The sequence below is a fragment of the Rhinolophus sinicus genome, linkage group LG05 (genome assembly GCF_036562045.2).
Source record: "Rhinolophus sinicus isolate RSC01 linkage group LG05, ASM3656204v1, whole genome shotgun sequence".
NCBI classification, from domain to species: Eukaryota; Metazoa; Chordata; class Mammalia; order Chiroptera; family Rhinolophidae; genus Rhinolophus; species Rhinolophus sinicus.
This window is the reverse complement of record NC_133755.1, coordinates 26,630,065-26,646,520: the sequence shown is the minus strand read 5'-3', so window position 1 is coordinate 26,646,520 and position 16,456 is coordinate 26,630,065. Positions and strand designations below refer to the sequence as shown.

Genomic DNA, 16,456 nt, shown 5'->3' with positions numbered 1-16,456 from the left:
CATGCTAAAACATGAGTTGTAGTTCACAGGCATTAGATGATTTTAGGTCATAATGACTTCTGGGATACCCTTAAAGTCTGGAATCACGTTTTATATTATTTTTGCCTCTGTGACTTTTATAATAAAATTACGGATATAAGTAATACTGATTAATAAATACTAGACATTTAATAAACACTTGCTGACTTTAAAGACGATCTCATACCTCCACTATTGATGTTCTATGATAGACAATATAAAATATTTTAATTCAAAAATCCTACTTGGAATCCTTCAGGCTGGTCTCTCGTAAGAAGCAGGAGGCACAGAGGGACTTCGAGTTGAAGGAAATGGCCTTGTTGGCAGTCCTCTTTTCTTTTCCCCTTCTGTTGAAATCAGGGCCAGAGCCAAACAGAGCAATGCCATGTGTCCTGGGAGCAGTGAGTAACATCAATTCTATTAAACTGAAAATGGGACAGAGCCCAGGCTCAGGAAGGCAGGAGGCTGGCCAGGGCCTTGGCAGCAAAGGGCAGGCAGGGATGGGCATCGGGAACCAGAGTGCAAGCAGGGCCAGCTGCAAACTTGATGGTCCTGAGTGCAGTCTGACAGGTGCACACTCGCCTGCATGTATAGGGGTCACAAGGCCTGCAAGATCCACTCCTCCCACTACCACCTCCCCACCCCACCACACCCCCCACAGGTCTCTCCCTGCCCTCTGCGCTCGCCAACCATTCACGTCAGCCCCAGTTCCTACCTGGGCACCTGTTCTTTTGTGGAGTAATCCACCCCATCACTTCTAGGCTCATGGGTAATAAACTTCTGCTTTCGCATTTGGTGATACTTAAACTGCTTTTCGAGAATCATGAGCATCGTGGCCCCTCGAGCCTATCTTCGGGACTCAGTCCTATGACAGCACTCATAGGCAACAGAGCATTCAGCCCAACTTTCCCAGCTTACACTTTGCCCTTGGCTCTGTGCAGCTGAGAGTCAGACTCAGTCTCAAGCCATCATCATTCGAGGGCATAATGAAGTCAGACAGAGTTCAGAGTTTGTGGACACCCAGAGCGCTAGCCCAAAGGGAGGAATGCAGCAGCAAGAGATTCCCAGAGCAGGCTCAGCTGTGATGTCTGCAGGAGGTTGCAGCTTGGTATTGGGTGACGAGTAATAACAGCTCAGGGCCAACACCCAGAGCCAGCCTATGTGGCCATGTCACTGGACACCCAGGCTGGGAGTGTGAACTCATTCCAAAGGGGACGTTAGTAAACTTCCTACCAGGATTGATTTTGGAACTGAAGTGCACACGAGGTTGGAATTTGGGACCATTTAATGTCTGGCTTTACGGAATTAGGGAGAATAAAGTCAGAAGAAGAAAGGTGAGTACAAGAAGTAAGTGATGTGGTTGGTGGCTTCTTGGAGGAGACACAGACGTACAAGATAACTATTTATGGTATAATCGGACAGACAGAAAAAGGTCTTTTATTTCCACTAAGAGAACTATGTTTGAGAGAATTTTTAGGAAGAAAAAAAGGTGGAGTAGTTAGCAATTTTAGGTTTGCCAAACTAAACAAAATTTGTTATGACAGTAGCTGTAAATTTACTCACAGACCAAGAGCATTTATTTACAGTGGGTGCGCACCTTGATGAAGGAAAAAGAATAAACTTCCTTTTCAGAACTCACAACTTTCAAGTAAAATGACAGCTCTCCCAATAGAGCGGGTAGTTGGCAGGAACTGTTCGGACTGGAGAAGGCCTCCCGGTCATCAGGCAGCATCTGAACTCACATGCCCAGATCAAAAGGTGTTCTCCCCGAACTGTGTGTCAGTAATTTCATTCTCCTCACTGTGTAATCTGATTTGCCACTATTCGTCAATGAGATAATCACAGCAGCTAATACTTTAATATATGCTTCAAACCTGGATAATGGCCCAGAAGTAAAATGCATCCAAGGATCCGATATTTTGACATTTAATAAAAGTTTGAATTATATTTGCAGTCTGTTGTGATTTCATTTTCTTGAGTTCAATATTTAATAAAACAATAGAAAATTATTACAAGTATCTTGTGCCATTCAGAAACTGGATACTTGATAGGAGCCTGATTCTAGATGCAGACTGCCGGAGATTAAATCCCAATTTGGCCATGTACTAGTCGCCTGACTAACAAATCACTCAAGCTATCTGTCCCTTAGTTTTTGTCACCAGCAAAACAGGAGTTATCCTAGACTCTACTTACCATGGCTGTGTTGAGGATTAATGAACTGGTACACACAAAGAGCTTAGTGCACTGCCTGGCACATAGTCAGTCCTCAGTATTAAATTAACTAAGTATTATTTTTTAAAGTGGAAATGAGTTTCTCCCTTTTGGATTGTTTGCTTGTTTGCTTCCTTGTTTCAAATAACTGTACGAACACCTGCACGTTTGCCCAGTTTGTTTCAAATATTCTTTCAAATAAACTCTTTTTTTTGAAAGAGAAGAATTCTACTGATGACCGACTTCAACACAGGAGATCTGAAGTTGTGTGGACTGAGAATATAAGCAGTGACACATCTGAACCAAGGATCACAGAGAAATCTGACTTTAGGGCAACGTTAAAATCTGGTACCAGCCCGAGTTCCAAATCTGAGTGGATTTCCACAAAGTACAGGAAAGAAAGATCTGGGGAGCAAGGTAAATGAGACAATATTGCTCAAGTCTACTTCTGCCTTCTCTCCTGTAAACTGTGTAACTGCAAGAAAGATGTTCCATTTGCTTTGCTATCCTCGAGGCCAGAAGAATGTCAAGAACCTAGAAGGTATTCAGTGAATGCTGATTGGTTGTTTAAATGAATGAAATTAGAAATGAACCATAGATTTGGCACCAAGCTAATAATGCATCGTTTCTTCATTTATGTTACCACTATCTCACAGTAAAGTATTTGTAAAAATATTATCTGGGGACAAAGATTTTGCTTTATGTTTCTGTAAAATTTTGTTGAACACTTTGTTTTTCTGCCTAGATCTCTGGTTAGATAGGATTTCTGGTTAAGGGTAACAAGGAGACATAATAAAATAGCTCCCAATATTGAGCATTTAAACATACCAGGTACTATACTAAACACAATACATTTAATCTTATAAGGAATCTCATCTGTAGCTACTACTATTGTACTAGTTTTACAGATGGTAAAAAAAATGGAGAAAAGAAAGGTTGAGTTTTCCAAGGTCACACAGCTACCAAGCAGCTGATGTAAGCCTGAAACTCAGCTTTATCTGATTCAAAAAGACCCTGCTTGTAATCACTACATTGCATTAAATCCTCTTACAAAGTCACAAAATATCAGAGACTAAAAGGACCTTACATATTTTGTAAGTAAGGAAACTAAGATTCAGAGGTGTAGAGTGCTTTGCCAAATGCCTGGTTCATCAAAAGCAGAGCCTGGACTTGAACTTAAGACTCCTGACAATCCAAAATTCTTTCTCCGGTACCTAATCACTTCCTTTTTAACAAAAGCAGCCCTGTTCTATCTCACCTTTGTAAACTTCAGTAGGTCTCTTTACTGAATGCTAAAAAGGACTTCCCTTCCAGAAATAAGTTACTCTTGTTTCATAAGCTCAATCAACTCTGAAAAAAATATACCAGGAAATAAATTCCATAGCTTAGTAATCTAAGCACTTCTTCTTTTGCTTCCCTCCAACCCCCACCGCCCACCTTCAAAATTGTCACACAGGACATGCTGCCTGACACAGACCCCTTTCCAGGGACCAGGACTGATGGAGAAAAAGGAAGAAAAAAGACAAAGTCCAAACCTATTTTCACAATCAGATCTAGCATTCACCAGATGATTGCCAAGCAATGGATGTGGGTGACAATAGTTACCTGATGAGGTCTAGCACCTTACCTCAGGCACCCATTGTGTCCAATGCATTTTTAAAGGTGCCCACACTACGCTGACCACGTGATGATTAAGGCATTGTTCACCAACCAGGCATTATGAATGATGTAAAAAAGAAGTTCCATATACACAGAATGCAAATCTGACTGCTACAGTAACAACGCTTTCTTTAGTTCAAAAGGAGACACCCCTCCAGCCTCTGTGCAGTGCAGTTTTACTCCAGCAGTGATGTAGGTTGGATTACAGGCCCTGCATTCAATTCCCCTATTAGAACGAGGTGTGTCTTCACAAGAGGGAGGGGAGAGGACCCAGTCTATGGATATAGGACCAGGGGAAAGGGACATGGGATTTATTCCGTCTCTCTGGAATCACCAGCGTAGCCTGTTGTAGACTCACCCCCATTAAAAGTATCCTTTTTGCTTATGTGGCAAAATGTTGATAATTGTCAAATCTAGGGGATGGGCAAAGGGGTCTATTGCTGTATTCTTTCGATTTTTTGTGAACTTGAAAATTTTCACCATACAATGTTTGTTTGTTTGTTTGTCTGTTTCCCTTAAAGTAATCCTTTCCTTGGACAGAAACTTCCCAGAGCTTTGTCCTAAGACGACGCTCATCCAAGAAGCAGGGATTAGTAGAGGAAACTGGACTTGAACTCAGAGGCCATGACCTCTAGCAGTCCAGCAACCTCTGGCTGCACAGCCTTGAGGCCTCAGCCTTCCCTGACTCCAATCTGTTTTGCAGTCTCCTCTCCGTTTGCTCTCATCATATCCTGGACAGCCCGTGCGCTACTGTATTTCCTTTGTCTTTTTCCCCCGTCCCCCAGGATAATGACTTATCTGACATTGAATCACCAACACCTCGTACAATGTGTGCATATAACCAGCACTCAGTAAATAGTTGCTCAGTCAAGGAAGAAAGCAACTGACATTGATTAAGTATGCACTTAGCAGCAGTACCCACCTCCTACTGTGGTTGTCAAGAACAGGTGAGATCACATAGCACAACGGTTGGTGTCTAGAAAGCACTCATTTAATGGTAGCTGCCTTCATAATTATCAGCATCAGTACTACCGTTATTACTACCCACCTATCAAAGGCTGTTTAGTCATCCCCTGAAAGATCATGCTCAGGGAACTCCCAGTCACACCATAACGAAGTGGGAGAATTCGAACCTGAGACCATTTGACTCCAAAGCTCGTGCTCTTAACCCTGCATCATTCTGATTTAGTCCTCGTGTCACTGCCAACTCTAACATACATCAGTCTGTGACGGGCCTAAAAAGAGCCGCAGGACCTCAGTTGTGGATTGTTATCCTCACCGACAGGGTGTCAGATTCTGAAGGCAGGACACCTGGCACCTTCCATGGCTGAAAGGAGGAGTCATCAAACTGTTCCAGGCTGCTTAAACTCAATTTAATCCCTGAGTGAACAGAAAGAAACAAATAGCAGCCACTATAGTTCATGTGGTTGAAATAAATGTATATTTCACTTGAGTCGGCAGTTTTCTCCCCAAATGTGCATTAGTGTTAGTTTATTGTACATACACTTTTTGTCTTTAGACTTAGTGTAATCACGATGACACCAAGTCACGTAGGTACTACTAGTCCAACAGCACAGGTTTGAATTAAATGTGAAGAGAAAGCTGGATTCAAACCATTTCTTTTTCCCTCATCTGTGTTTGAATTTCCCTTTTCCTAAGGACCAATGAACGGCAGCTGTCATGAAAGACAAAGTGTGAGGGTGGACTGGCTAGGCAAGGGGTGCAGTGACGATAATCAGTCTATTAGCTCTGCCCTAGTTCACTAACTGGGTGATCTCAGACAACTCATTGCCTCTCTTTATGCTTTGGTGTTAGTGTAACACAACTGAGAAATAATACACAGATATAGTGAGAGCAGGGAGTACACATCTGCAAAATACCTCCAACATCTATGAAAGGTTAATAAAAAGGAATTTGTTATACATACAACTCATTGCATTATGTTATACCCCACATCAAGATGGTGAGAAAGCACAGGTTTTCTAAGTTTCATCTTCACATGCCTTCCCAGCTCACAGCTAAAGAACCAGTGTCAGGGGGCCACAGCCAGCCATTCTCAGGCCACAGGCAACCTCAGAGTCATTTTGGCTCCAAGAGATCAGATATGTCCTCCTTGCAGTGTGTTTTCCCTGTAAGCCAGGGATCTAGGAATGGACTTCCAGGACCAGCCCTCGCCTTTTCTAAATGTATCAACCAGATCATCAGATAAAATTGTAATTGTATCAAACAACTTAGACTGAGCTCATACTGTTAGCTTTCTGGGGACCTTAGAGTGAAATTCAAAGTTAATCTCCCTGGCAAAGGAAAGGAAGCCTTTAAAACAACGAAATGAATCGTTGATATGTCAATAAAAGGTTAAAGATGGGAGTGCATCAGATCCTAAAAGGTTGGCCAGCATCTTCAAAGTTCAGTGGTTTCACCTCCTTCCAAAATTTTCAGGCTTCCTTTAAAGAAGAACAACGTGAAAGACCTTAAAGAGATCCTGGGAAGTGAGGTGCTTCCCTCTTCAACAGCAGGCCTTCCTGAGAGATAATAAATGGTCTCTCCCCCCCGCCCCCCGCCACATACTCCACACATGAAATAATAAATAGGAAAATAGTGGGGGAAACAGGAGCTAGAATCAAAGAGGACTAAATGTTCAAAAAGCAAAAGACAAATTTCAGGAACCAGAAAGTATGCTTTTCACAACTTACTGACTGTAGGAAAGCACAGAAATTATGATCATAAGGGAACACTGAGCTGACTTCCAAAAAAAGTCCATAAGCTTTTTAATCATGAACAAAAGGGAACAATGGCTCAAGATACCCAGAAGAGATACGCAGCCAGCCCTAGAGTGAGGGAACCATAGCCATATCTCTGTCAAGAAAGAATGTGTTTCACCCGGTGTGATGAGCAAGGGCTGAACATAATTCATTGTACATAGTTAACTAGTTGAATGAACGAACACTGGATCAAATCTACTGAGCACACTGAGCATCTTCAAATATACCATCCACGTTTTCAAGCTTCAAATTCAGAACCCTAACCATTTATTGTTTACAGCAGCAAAAACTGAATCTGACAGACCTTAAATGCCAATACTATGTCACAGGTGGTGGACAGAGCAGCCTAAATTGAAAATACTTACACACTTAATATCACATGGAGAGAACATGTAAACACCACATAGATATGACCTCATCCAGTCTTCACATTCCCCTGTGGGTCTCTAAATCCATGACTGTGACTCTTCAGCTAGTCTGCCCGCTCCCCACCCTTTTCCCTACAAATAACACTCATATTCCCTCGGTTCACTGCCATCTGGTTAAAGTAATTTATATGACGTTATGAATGTTTGGTAGCCTTAATCTTTCCAGAAGAATTTTCACTTTTAAAATAGAAGACCCACTGACTTCAATTGATCTTTAACATAAAGATTTCAGTAAAGTGTAGGTGGTTTCTTTTAATTTGCGGAGAAAGAATCTGACTGGTACCGCCTGGCTCCCTTCATGGCTGGGGACAGAGGAGTGACAGAGTTCACACATGAATGCTAGGGTCCTGCCTACGGGTAGGGAGTTGGGTTGGTGAGGCTCATATAGGCTGGATGGACATCCTAAAAGCTGTCTCCTACAAGACCTTCCCACACACCCTTTAAATTGGTGCTTTCCAAGCTTCCCTGGGGGTAGAATCATCAGACCCTCCCCTGAAGAGTCCAAGTCGGTGGGTCTCAGATGGGAATGTCTATTTTTAGTAAATGCATCACGTGATTTTTATCATGAGGGAAACTTGGGAAACCCCACTGAATCAAGCCACAGAAGCTACTGTCTCTACAGAAGGACCTCTCTGAGTTGTGTAGCCAAGCAGTACCATCTTGCATTCCTCAAGAGGTCTTGGCCTGTGATTCTCAGTGAGCCTACTCTCTCCTCAATCTGATATCTGTCACTAAAACAGACGAGGTACAATAATATTTATAGACAGGGGAGTATGTTGGCAAAATATTAAGTGAAAACGAAATAGTTACCACAGGTATGATGCCATTTTTATATTTAAAAAATTGTAGTGGACACATTTGGAAATGGCTACTTAAACCATAATCCATTATTTGGAACTAGCCCCCACCCACTATTTCAACCAAAAGGCGTTGCCTTCCTGGCCCTGTTTTAATTACAACTTGACTTTGGCTGATTGATGTGAGGAACCAATTAATAGCTTGGAATGCTCTGACTGGAGAATTGGAAATAATAAACACAAACACCACACTCACATGATCGCTGACACGTGAAATGAAGGATGTCAAGTAAGGGCTGGAGTGGTCACGTTCCTTCACCTGCAAGTGGAGGAGTAAGCAGAGAGACCCTCGTCAGAAGAAAGGAGAACAAAACAGAGAAACAGAATGGGTGTTACGTGAGACTTTGATGGGTGGAAGCAGGCTAGTCACTGTCTCCTTCCTCTCCCCACTTTTAAATAAATCCCCTTTAGTTGAGCTATCCTGAGTCATATGAGTTAACCTCCAAATTTAACAGACATTATTTTTGAAAGATGGGGTTTCAGATCAATTTTATGGCCTCAGTTTTGTTTTCTGGTATTGTTTTAATGTAACAATGAAATGTTACATCAAATGAACAATGAAATGTTACATTAAGATGAAATGTCAAAAGGCCTACACTCCACGCAGTATTCTGCCATTAACTGAGAGACTTTGGGAAGTCATTCTACTTCCTAGATTCTGTGGGAATTTCAAGCAAGAAATTCCAGACTTTCTAGAGAGGATAAAGAAAACTCATGGGGATAAGACCCACAGAGCTCCAGATCTACCCACCTTGTAAATAGCTCAAAACCTGAGTAAGAAAGGCTGAATGATGTCCCATAACTTATAAGGCCGATAAGTGGCAGCTTAGATGTGAATCCTGCTTTAACAACTTAGTGAGTGTGGGTTTGGGCAAATTACTTAATGGTGTTATATCTCAGTTTCCTTATCTGTAAAATGGGATTAATTTTTCTACTGCCTATTGCTGCTTCCTCAGGACTATTGGAAGAATTAAAATGAGATCTTCTATAAAGTTCTTTGCTTAATGCCTAGAACACAAAATAAGCATGGAAGAAATGGTTGTGGCCCCCAGAATTCCTGTTCAAGGTAAGGGGGTTCCTCCCTTTCCAAGAGATTGATCATTCCCCCAGGCCAGTGCTTCTCAAACTTCAGTGTGCCTATCTGTCCCCTGGAGATCTTGCTAAAATGCAGATTCCATCCAGTAGGTCTGGGGTGGGACCTGAGAACTTGTATTTCTAATTAGTCTCAGGTAGACCAATGCAGCTGGTTTGGGTTAAAAATTCTGCCTCAGAGAATACCCAACACATATATTAAGCTTCTCATACCTGTTACCAATATGCAAAAGAGCCTTCACTTAACTGGGAAACTCTAAGAGCGGGGCCTTGGGTTACTTGGATGTTTTGTTAACCTGGGCTTCAACACTGCCATGTTTCTAGTTTCAGCTCCTGGAGTAACTGTTTCTAGAAGATATTATTAGCTCACTTTTTGGCTTTGGTAAAGACAGGACGTAATTGAATCTTTCTTTGATGATTTGTGCGGCACTTCAGACCCTTGCAGTGCCTCGGGTCATTATTTAGAACATTCGTTTCATTGCCCAATTCCACAGACACGGGAATTATAGGATAAGAAATTACACTGAGTCTGTTCAGTTCAGAGCACAGGTTGAACTCAGTTGAAGGGTATTACGTGTCTGTACGAACTCTTCGGAATAAGTGTCTTTTCTTGCCTTACAGTGAAAGGAAGGTTGATAGTCTGGTTAATGGAAGGGCACAGTGGTGCTCTGGATCGTCAAGTCATACACAGCGCTGCGTAATAACACATGCTGGATGTAGCCAGGGATTCCTCCAGATCAGACACCCTGCCCTGTGATGGACAGTACTAAGGAAATGTCCAGGGCAAGCATTCCAGACCTCCAGGACCCCTGGAGCCACTTTATTTCATCACGCATGCAAACACTCCTTTCTCCTCAGTCCTGTCTGAACCAAGAACTGGGGCAGCTTCAAAGCCATTTCTCAATAAATAAATAAACAAACTCTGGATTGCTGCTACTGGACATTTAGGAAATGTGTGTTTTTCTGTAGCTTGCAGAGGATTTCTGCTGTTTTTACAGAAGGGTATTTCTCAGGCTGTTTCAAATTCACAAGATCTATTAGAAATGACATGAACCATGTCTAGTTTTCACCCAGCTATTTTTCTCAATTCAGTGCTATTTCCTTCTTTCTCCTCCATTCCCCACCTTCCTTTCTTCTTTTCCTCTTTCTCCCCCCTCTCAGGCACCACACAGGGTGGTTACACCCACAGAGAAGAACACATTCTCTTTCTGATCCTAACTCAGGCTCCCCTTTGTTTCCAATCCTTGCCCTCTGAGGCGTCTCTGTTAACACCAGTTTTGTTCTTATAGGGAAACCTGGTCTCCTTTTGATGTATTTAAGTCAGACACCATTTCTCTTGGATGTGTCTCTGATTGTGAATCTTTCTGAGTGTTTACAGGTCTCAGTACATACCCGTACTTACCAAAGACTGCTGGCAAATGCTTCTTTTGGAGCCTGGGAAATATCAAGTCCAACCCTCCCTTCCATTTTGGCCACCAATAGACATGGGCGTGAGTGTTTGCTTGTACAACCCTGTGGCACCACCAACACCACTCCTAAATAAATACATATCTAACTCCAGAAGCTTTGAAGAATGATACAGATCACTGTTGTCCAATAGAAATATAATGTGAGCCACATAGGTAGTTTTAAGCTTTCTAGTAGCCACATTTTTTTAGAAAATAAAAAGAAACAGGTAAAATTAATTTTAAGAATATACTTTATCAGGTGTACAGTTCTGTAATACATCATCTCTAAAAAAAAAAAAAGAATATACTTTATCTACACAACCTATTAAAAATATTGTCATTGCAACAAGTATTCAATTTAAAAGTGATCAATGAGATAGCTCTTTTACGTTCTTTTATTCATGCTAAGTCTCCAGAGTCTGCTGTGGAGGTTACACTTGCTGTACAGCTCAGTTGGAACGAGCCACACTTCCAGGGCTCAGTAGCCACATATGGCTCCCACAGTGGAAAAAGCAGATGTAGATCTTTACTGTGAATTTCTTAAAAGTAGCAGGGTGAAAAGTTGTACACAGCAAATCATAAAGGCGACATCCTTAAAATCTTTTTTAGACAACTCTCTCCACCTAAGGCAATGGCTAAGAATCTCTCACCCCACTTACCGCCAGTCCCCTCATGGCCTTGTCCCAATCTCCCTTTTTCCCACTTCCTCCTCAATTTGCCATTCCTGCCCTAGGCCTCGACACTGAAAACCCTTTTCTGACTGCTTTGTTTCCAAGAATGAGTCCTCATGGAATTGTAATGAATAAAATTGTCTGTCTTCTCGCTTATTCTTAAAGGTTCCCAGCTCAGCTGGCACCAGCTCACCAGTCTCCCTGGTTTCTTGGGGCCATGCCTGGGTGAGCACAAGTGATCCCCAGCCGGAAACAGATGAGCCACTCTTTAGATGCGTGGGGACTTCACCAAGGCAACCGAATCTGCCTGCAGTGAAAATGCTCCTGCTAACCAGCCCACTTTTCAAAGCCCTTCTCAGGACCGCTGCCAGCACTGCAGCTCTAACAGGAGAGTTAATGGGAAGAGAAAGGATTCTGCTCCATGGAAAACATGGATGCCTGAGAGTCTTGAGCATTAGAGGGTAGGAAAACATGGATGCAAAGCAATACTGCCCGAACCCCAGTTTTATTTAATTCTGCTGCAGGGGCTACGTTAATTAATCATGATCTGTTTGTACAGCTCTTCTGTCAACACCGATTTTGCCTACTCTTTGCTTCTCTAACTCAGATGTGCCATCCCCCAAAGACAATGCAGGGTAAGTTACATTTTCTGGTGGTGGGAAGGGATTTGCTCATGTTTGGCCCTGTGCTCCCTAACATTCCTCATGAAACTCTTAGTTTCGCATCATTTGGCTGGGATGAAGATAGCAAACTTTGCTCACAAGATGGATCTTCTATCTATGGAAAATAGACATGCATAATAACATCTAGATAAGCAGCCTTAAGACACTGTTGGATCTAACTAAATGAACCCACATTATTGTCACAGTCATATAAAATATATGATTGCACCTCACAAGATCTACCCCAAACGACCCAAATTTTCACAGGAATCAGAGTGAATCCACACTCCCCAAAGGGTCATTCAGATCAAGACAGGCCCAGAGCAAAATTACTGAACCGCTGAAGTTTTCTAAACCAATGCAATACTAGCAGAAATGGGTCATCCAAGGAAAGCATGGATTTGAACGGTATTCAGTTCATCATATTTCACCTCATGTCAATCACTCAGAGAAAACTTGAGCTGAGGGCCTGGCTAGTCTTGATACACCCTCTTGTATATAAACATTAAAAAATATCCAAGAAATATTAATTGTTCTTTCCATCTTTCCCCAGCTGAATCGAGTCATTCTAACACTGAATGACTTTTTAATACCTTTGACACACTCTTTCTCCTATGTCTGCCAATATCATAATGTATTATTTGGCTGGTGATTTTTCTTTTTTTTTTCCTCTCAACTCAGCAGTCAGAACTGCTTCTCCCAACTTGGCAGAAGTTGAAGATGTCCATTCTTGCTGACTTTTGTGCCTGCTCATTGCCAAAAATCTTTAATCTTTATAAGGTTTGTAAAACTTTTTCCACTTTTTTGGGAAGGGTATTTTTTGTGGCCAGATAGTAAATATTTTCCAAGTTTACTCTACGGTTTAAAAAGTACCTAACATGGGTTTCTAGCTCCTTGTAATTCTCAAGAAATATTTCATTGCCGGGGGGACAAATTACGCAAGAATTCTATACACAATCTAATGACTGAAAGGTGTTCTCCTCTTGTTGTGTTAAATATAGGAGATGTTCTTCTGTACGTGGTACACAATCATAGTTTCCTCTGAAGGAGTTCATAGGCTACATCTCTCTGCTAATTTGGATGAATAATAATTTCAGAAAAGTTTAAGACAGCTGTGGTATAGTGGAAATGGTGTCAGTGAACTAGACTCTGCCACTAGCTAGTTGTGTCCTTGGAAATTCACTTAATATCCATAAGCCACATTTATCTTTATCTGTTAAAACAGGAGATTAGACTAGATCAATGGTTTCCATGATGCAGGTCCCTGGAAGCTCCAAACCCATGGGATCTCCAAATCCATGTGTACACCTAGCAGGCTATAAATGAAATAAATGACATGTCTCACTCCCATTGCTATTTGTTTCAAATATATATGTAATTGCTATTCTGATTGATGAGGTATAAATTCATGTAAAATGATCATTGAATTCATTGTGGTATACTATTATTTCATGGATCCTACAAGTTCAAGTGCCACAACATTGGAATCCAAGAAATGTTGAAGTTGAGAAAGAGGTCTCACACTTGAAAAGGCTTAGGAACCTCGGTGGTATAATGATCTATATGATCCCTTACTGCAAGAAACTTCTGTGATTAAACATTTCTATTCTGTGACTAAACATTTCTATTTTGAGTTAGCACATGGAAGGACCCCCTTCCATACTCTAACTCAAAGGCCAGTCAGAGAAAGAGCTGAGTACAGGGCAGACATGGAATAACCATCAACTTGCATTGTGCAGACTGGTACCACTGCACTGTAACTGCAAAAGCTCTTGTAGAAGAGAGGAAAATTCCAGATGAGAGCTATTACTGTCTCAGAAGATTTCTTGAGACATTTTTTTTCTTCTTCTCTGTTCCATTTAACTCTTGATTCACTTTTGGCTATATGTTTCTAGAATAGGTACTCTATATCAATTATGGCAGCCAAACCTGAAGCAAATAGTCCACTCTCATTTATAGCCAGTGTTTTAACTTGAAACAAGGATTCTTTTCAAAATAGGCACATGTAAATATTAAGTAAGTTTTAAGTAATATAATATTAAGTAAATATTAAGTAATATTACGTAAGTTATAGCTACACCACAAATCGCTTCTTTTTGGGAATCATCTAATTTTTTTTTCAGTTTAATGTAGGCCTTTGGATAATTGTGATGGTGAGAATTATTCTAGGGATATAGGACTATATACTCATTTATGTAAGAAGCCAAGTTTAATGATTATAAAAATAAAAGGATATAAATATCTTTTAAAGAAATAAGGAAGGGACAGCTTACTTATTATGAGTTCCTTAAATGATAGACAACCTTTTATTTACCTTTGTGTCTCTGACTCCTAGCATTTGTTTTTATGGTGGTGATTATCAAATAAATATTTGTTAAATGGTGAACTTCCTGAATATAAAAAGAAGCACTAGAATTGGAAGAGGATCTTAACTGCCCTCAACTAAAGGGGATAGGATTAGAAATAATCAATCACAGACTACGATATTAATATGAATAACACAGAATTGAAGAATATTTATGTGAATGTGTTTTCTAAGACCTTGGGGAAAAATGGGAAATGAACCAATAGACTACCAGAACATATCACTGTCAAATAAGTGACAGATACCAATTTTTCCACTATCTTAACTAAAATTGACTTCTTAGGAACTGATTTATCAGATTACATGTGGAGTTAGAATGTGAGACTGTGTGAGTAAAAATGTCAGAGAAATGACCCGAGGGACCATTTGATCCAATCTAAAGATGTCAGCGAGTAGTAAGCACTAAAACTCTTAGGAAAAGAATGAAGCAAAATGTTTAAAAGGAGCTAGTTGGATCAGGGGTCTCAAGAAATGCAAAGCTGAGGCAAAAACAAACAAAACAGCTGACTTATAATGTTTCAAAAGCGAGAAGGCATTGGTTAGTTGTGATACATGACTGGATGGTTAGCATGGCAACAAAGAGAAACTTCAACCAAAGAAAGAATTATTTACAGGAATAAAAAAAGTGAAAATCAACTTTTTAAAAATAAGCATATGTATCTGGCATTTTTCTAGGCATTTTACTTCCCCACCTAATCCAATCTTCTCAATTCTGCCAGGTCTGTATGTGCAGTGTGATCCCATTTTACAGATGAGGCTGGAACAGTTTGCCCAAGACAACCCAGCCAGAAAATATCAAGGCCAGGATTTGAAGACAGGACTCTTTGACTGAAGCCCATGGTCAGTGTTCAACATTATACCATTCCCTTTAGAAATCCTAATGGAAACTAACAGAGCAAGGGACTTAGGGAGCAAGAAGAGAAGTGCATTTGACTGTGAAAATTTAGGGTCGGCTTCTACTAATCCATGAGAAAAGCCTGGCTGCACATAGGAGAACGGTGAAATGGTCCACCCCATAAAACAAGGAACTAAGCATTATTTTAAAAGGAAGAGAAGGATAGCATTAGAGGCAGAGGCCACCGACATGGCAACACACTGTCTACAAGATTTCTGCAAAAATTCTGCTGCAATGGATGACAAGAGCAGCCAAAGGCATGATACACGCGTATGTAATCTGGCAGTCTGCCCTGGGAAGGCGGGAAAGAGCCGATAGTTTGGTAAACTTAAGAGAAGTCACAAAGAGGGGTGCAAAAGAAATTTACTAGATTTTGAGCAGGGAAAAAGCTTTGTGCTCAGGTAATATAAATCATATATTTACAAACTAGACAATAATACAAAGCAGTGTAAGATCAAGGAGCACAGGAAATATTACTTGTGATACAGACTATAAGAAATATAGGAAATCAGATATTAGTGCTAGACACCATTTGTGTATTTTACCTTAATTTTAAAAAAGAGAATCCTAGGTCCCAGTTTGGAAAGTATTTTTAACTAGATTTCAATTAAACACAAAAACCACTGAGGTTTCATTGAGTAACAGAGAAAGTATTGGCCTGAAAGTCTAGATATTGAATAGAATATTTTTAAACAAATACTTTGGCATTGCTAAAATTTCATTTCCTCACTCATAAGCAGAGTATAATTATAATATGAGGTTCAGAAGATCTTTGTGAACATTAAATGCCAGTGAAAATTGCCAGTACTATTCAATCTTTATCATCGTTATTATTATTCCTGCTCCAGTCCTACTTAGCTATGCGCCCTTAACAACTGTAAAATGGAAGGGGAGGTCAGACTAGATGATCCCTTTAAACCCACAGTCTCTGCTTTTATAAATCATTACTTTCACTTCAAAATTACAAAAATATATTTTGTAACAGATAAGCAATTAAAACGTATAAGAACACAGCACCCCATACCCAGTGGGTAGAGAGAAAGAAAAATTAAACTGACAAGAGGCAAAGCTGCCCACCCAACCCATATATTGTGTGGAGTATGCAGATCTGTCAGTCATAAGAAAACACTTGTGAAATTTAACGGCAGTGTAATAAAATTTTGAAAAGAAATATCAATATGTAGGCAGAGCCCCAACACATCTCATTAAAAGGACATAGATAATTTCAACAGTGCCTCCCTCCACCTAATGTTTGTCCAACTAATGTATAATTAAATCACACTTACTTCAAAGATAGACAACTCAGAATCACATCCAGTTACCAACCCATCTTCATGTCCAAGATGTTTGAGTTGTGCACACAACCCTGACATCCATTATGGCTCCTT

At 40.6% G+C, this 16,456-nt stretch overlaps 1 long non-coding RNA gene across 1 annotated transcript; it reads left to right on the top strand.

The window, feature by feature from the left end:
* Positions 1–11,605: 11,605 nt before the first annotated feature.
* LOC141571819 (uncharacterized) lies at positions 11,606–16,206 on the top strand. The gene is made up of 3 exons (XR_012496876.1): positions 11,606–11,781; positions 12,490–12,588; positions 14,893–16,206. It is a non-coding gene; the product is annotated as an uncharacterized LOC141571819 (long non-coding RNA).
* Positions 16,207–16,456: the final 250 nt, after the last annotated feature.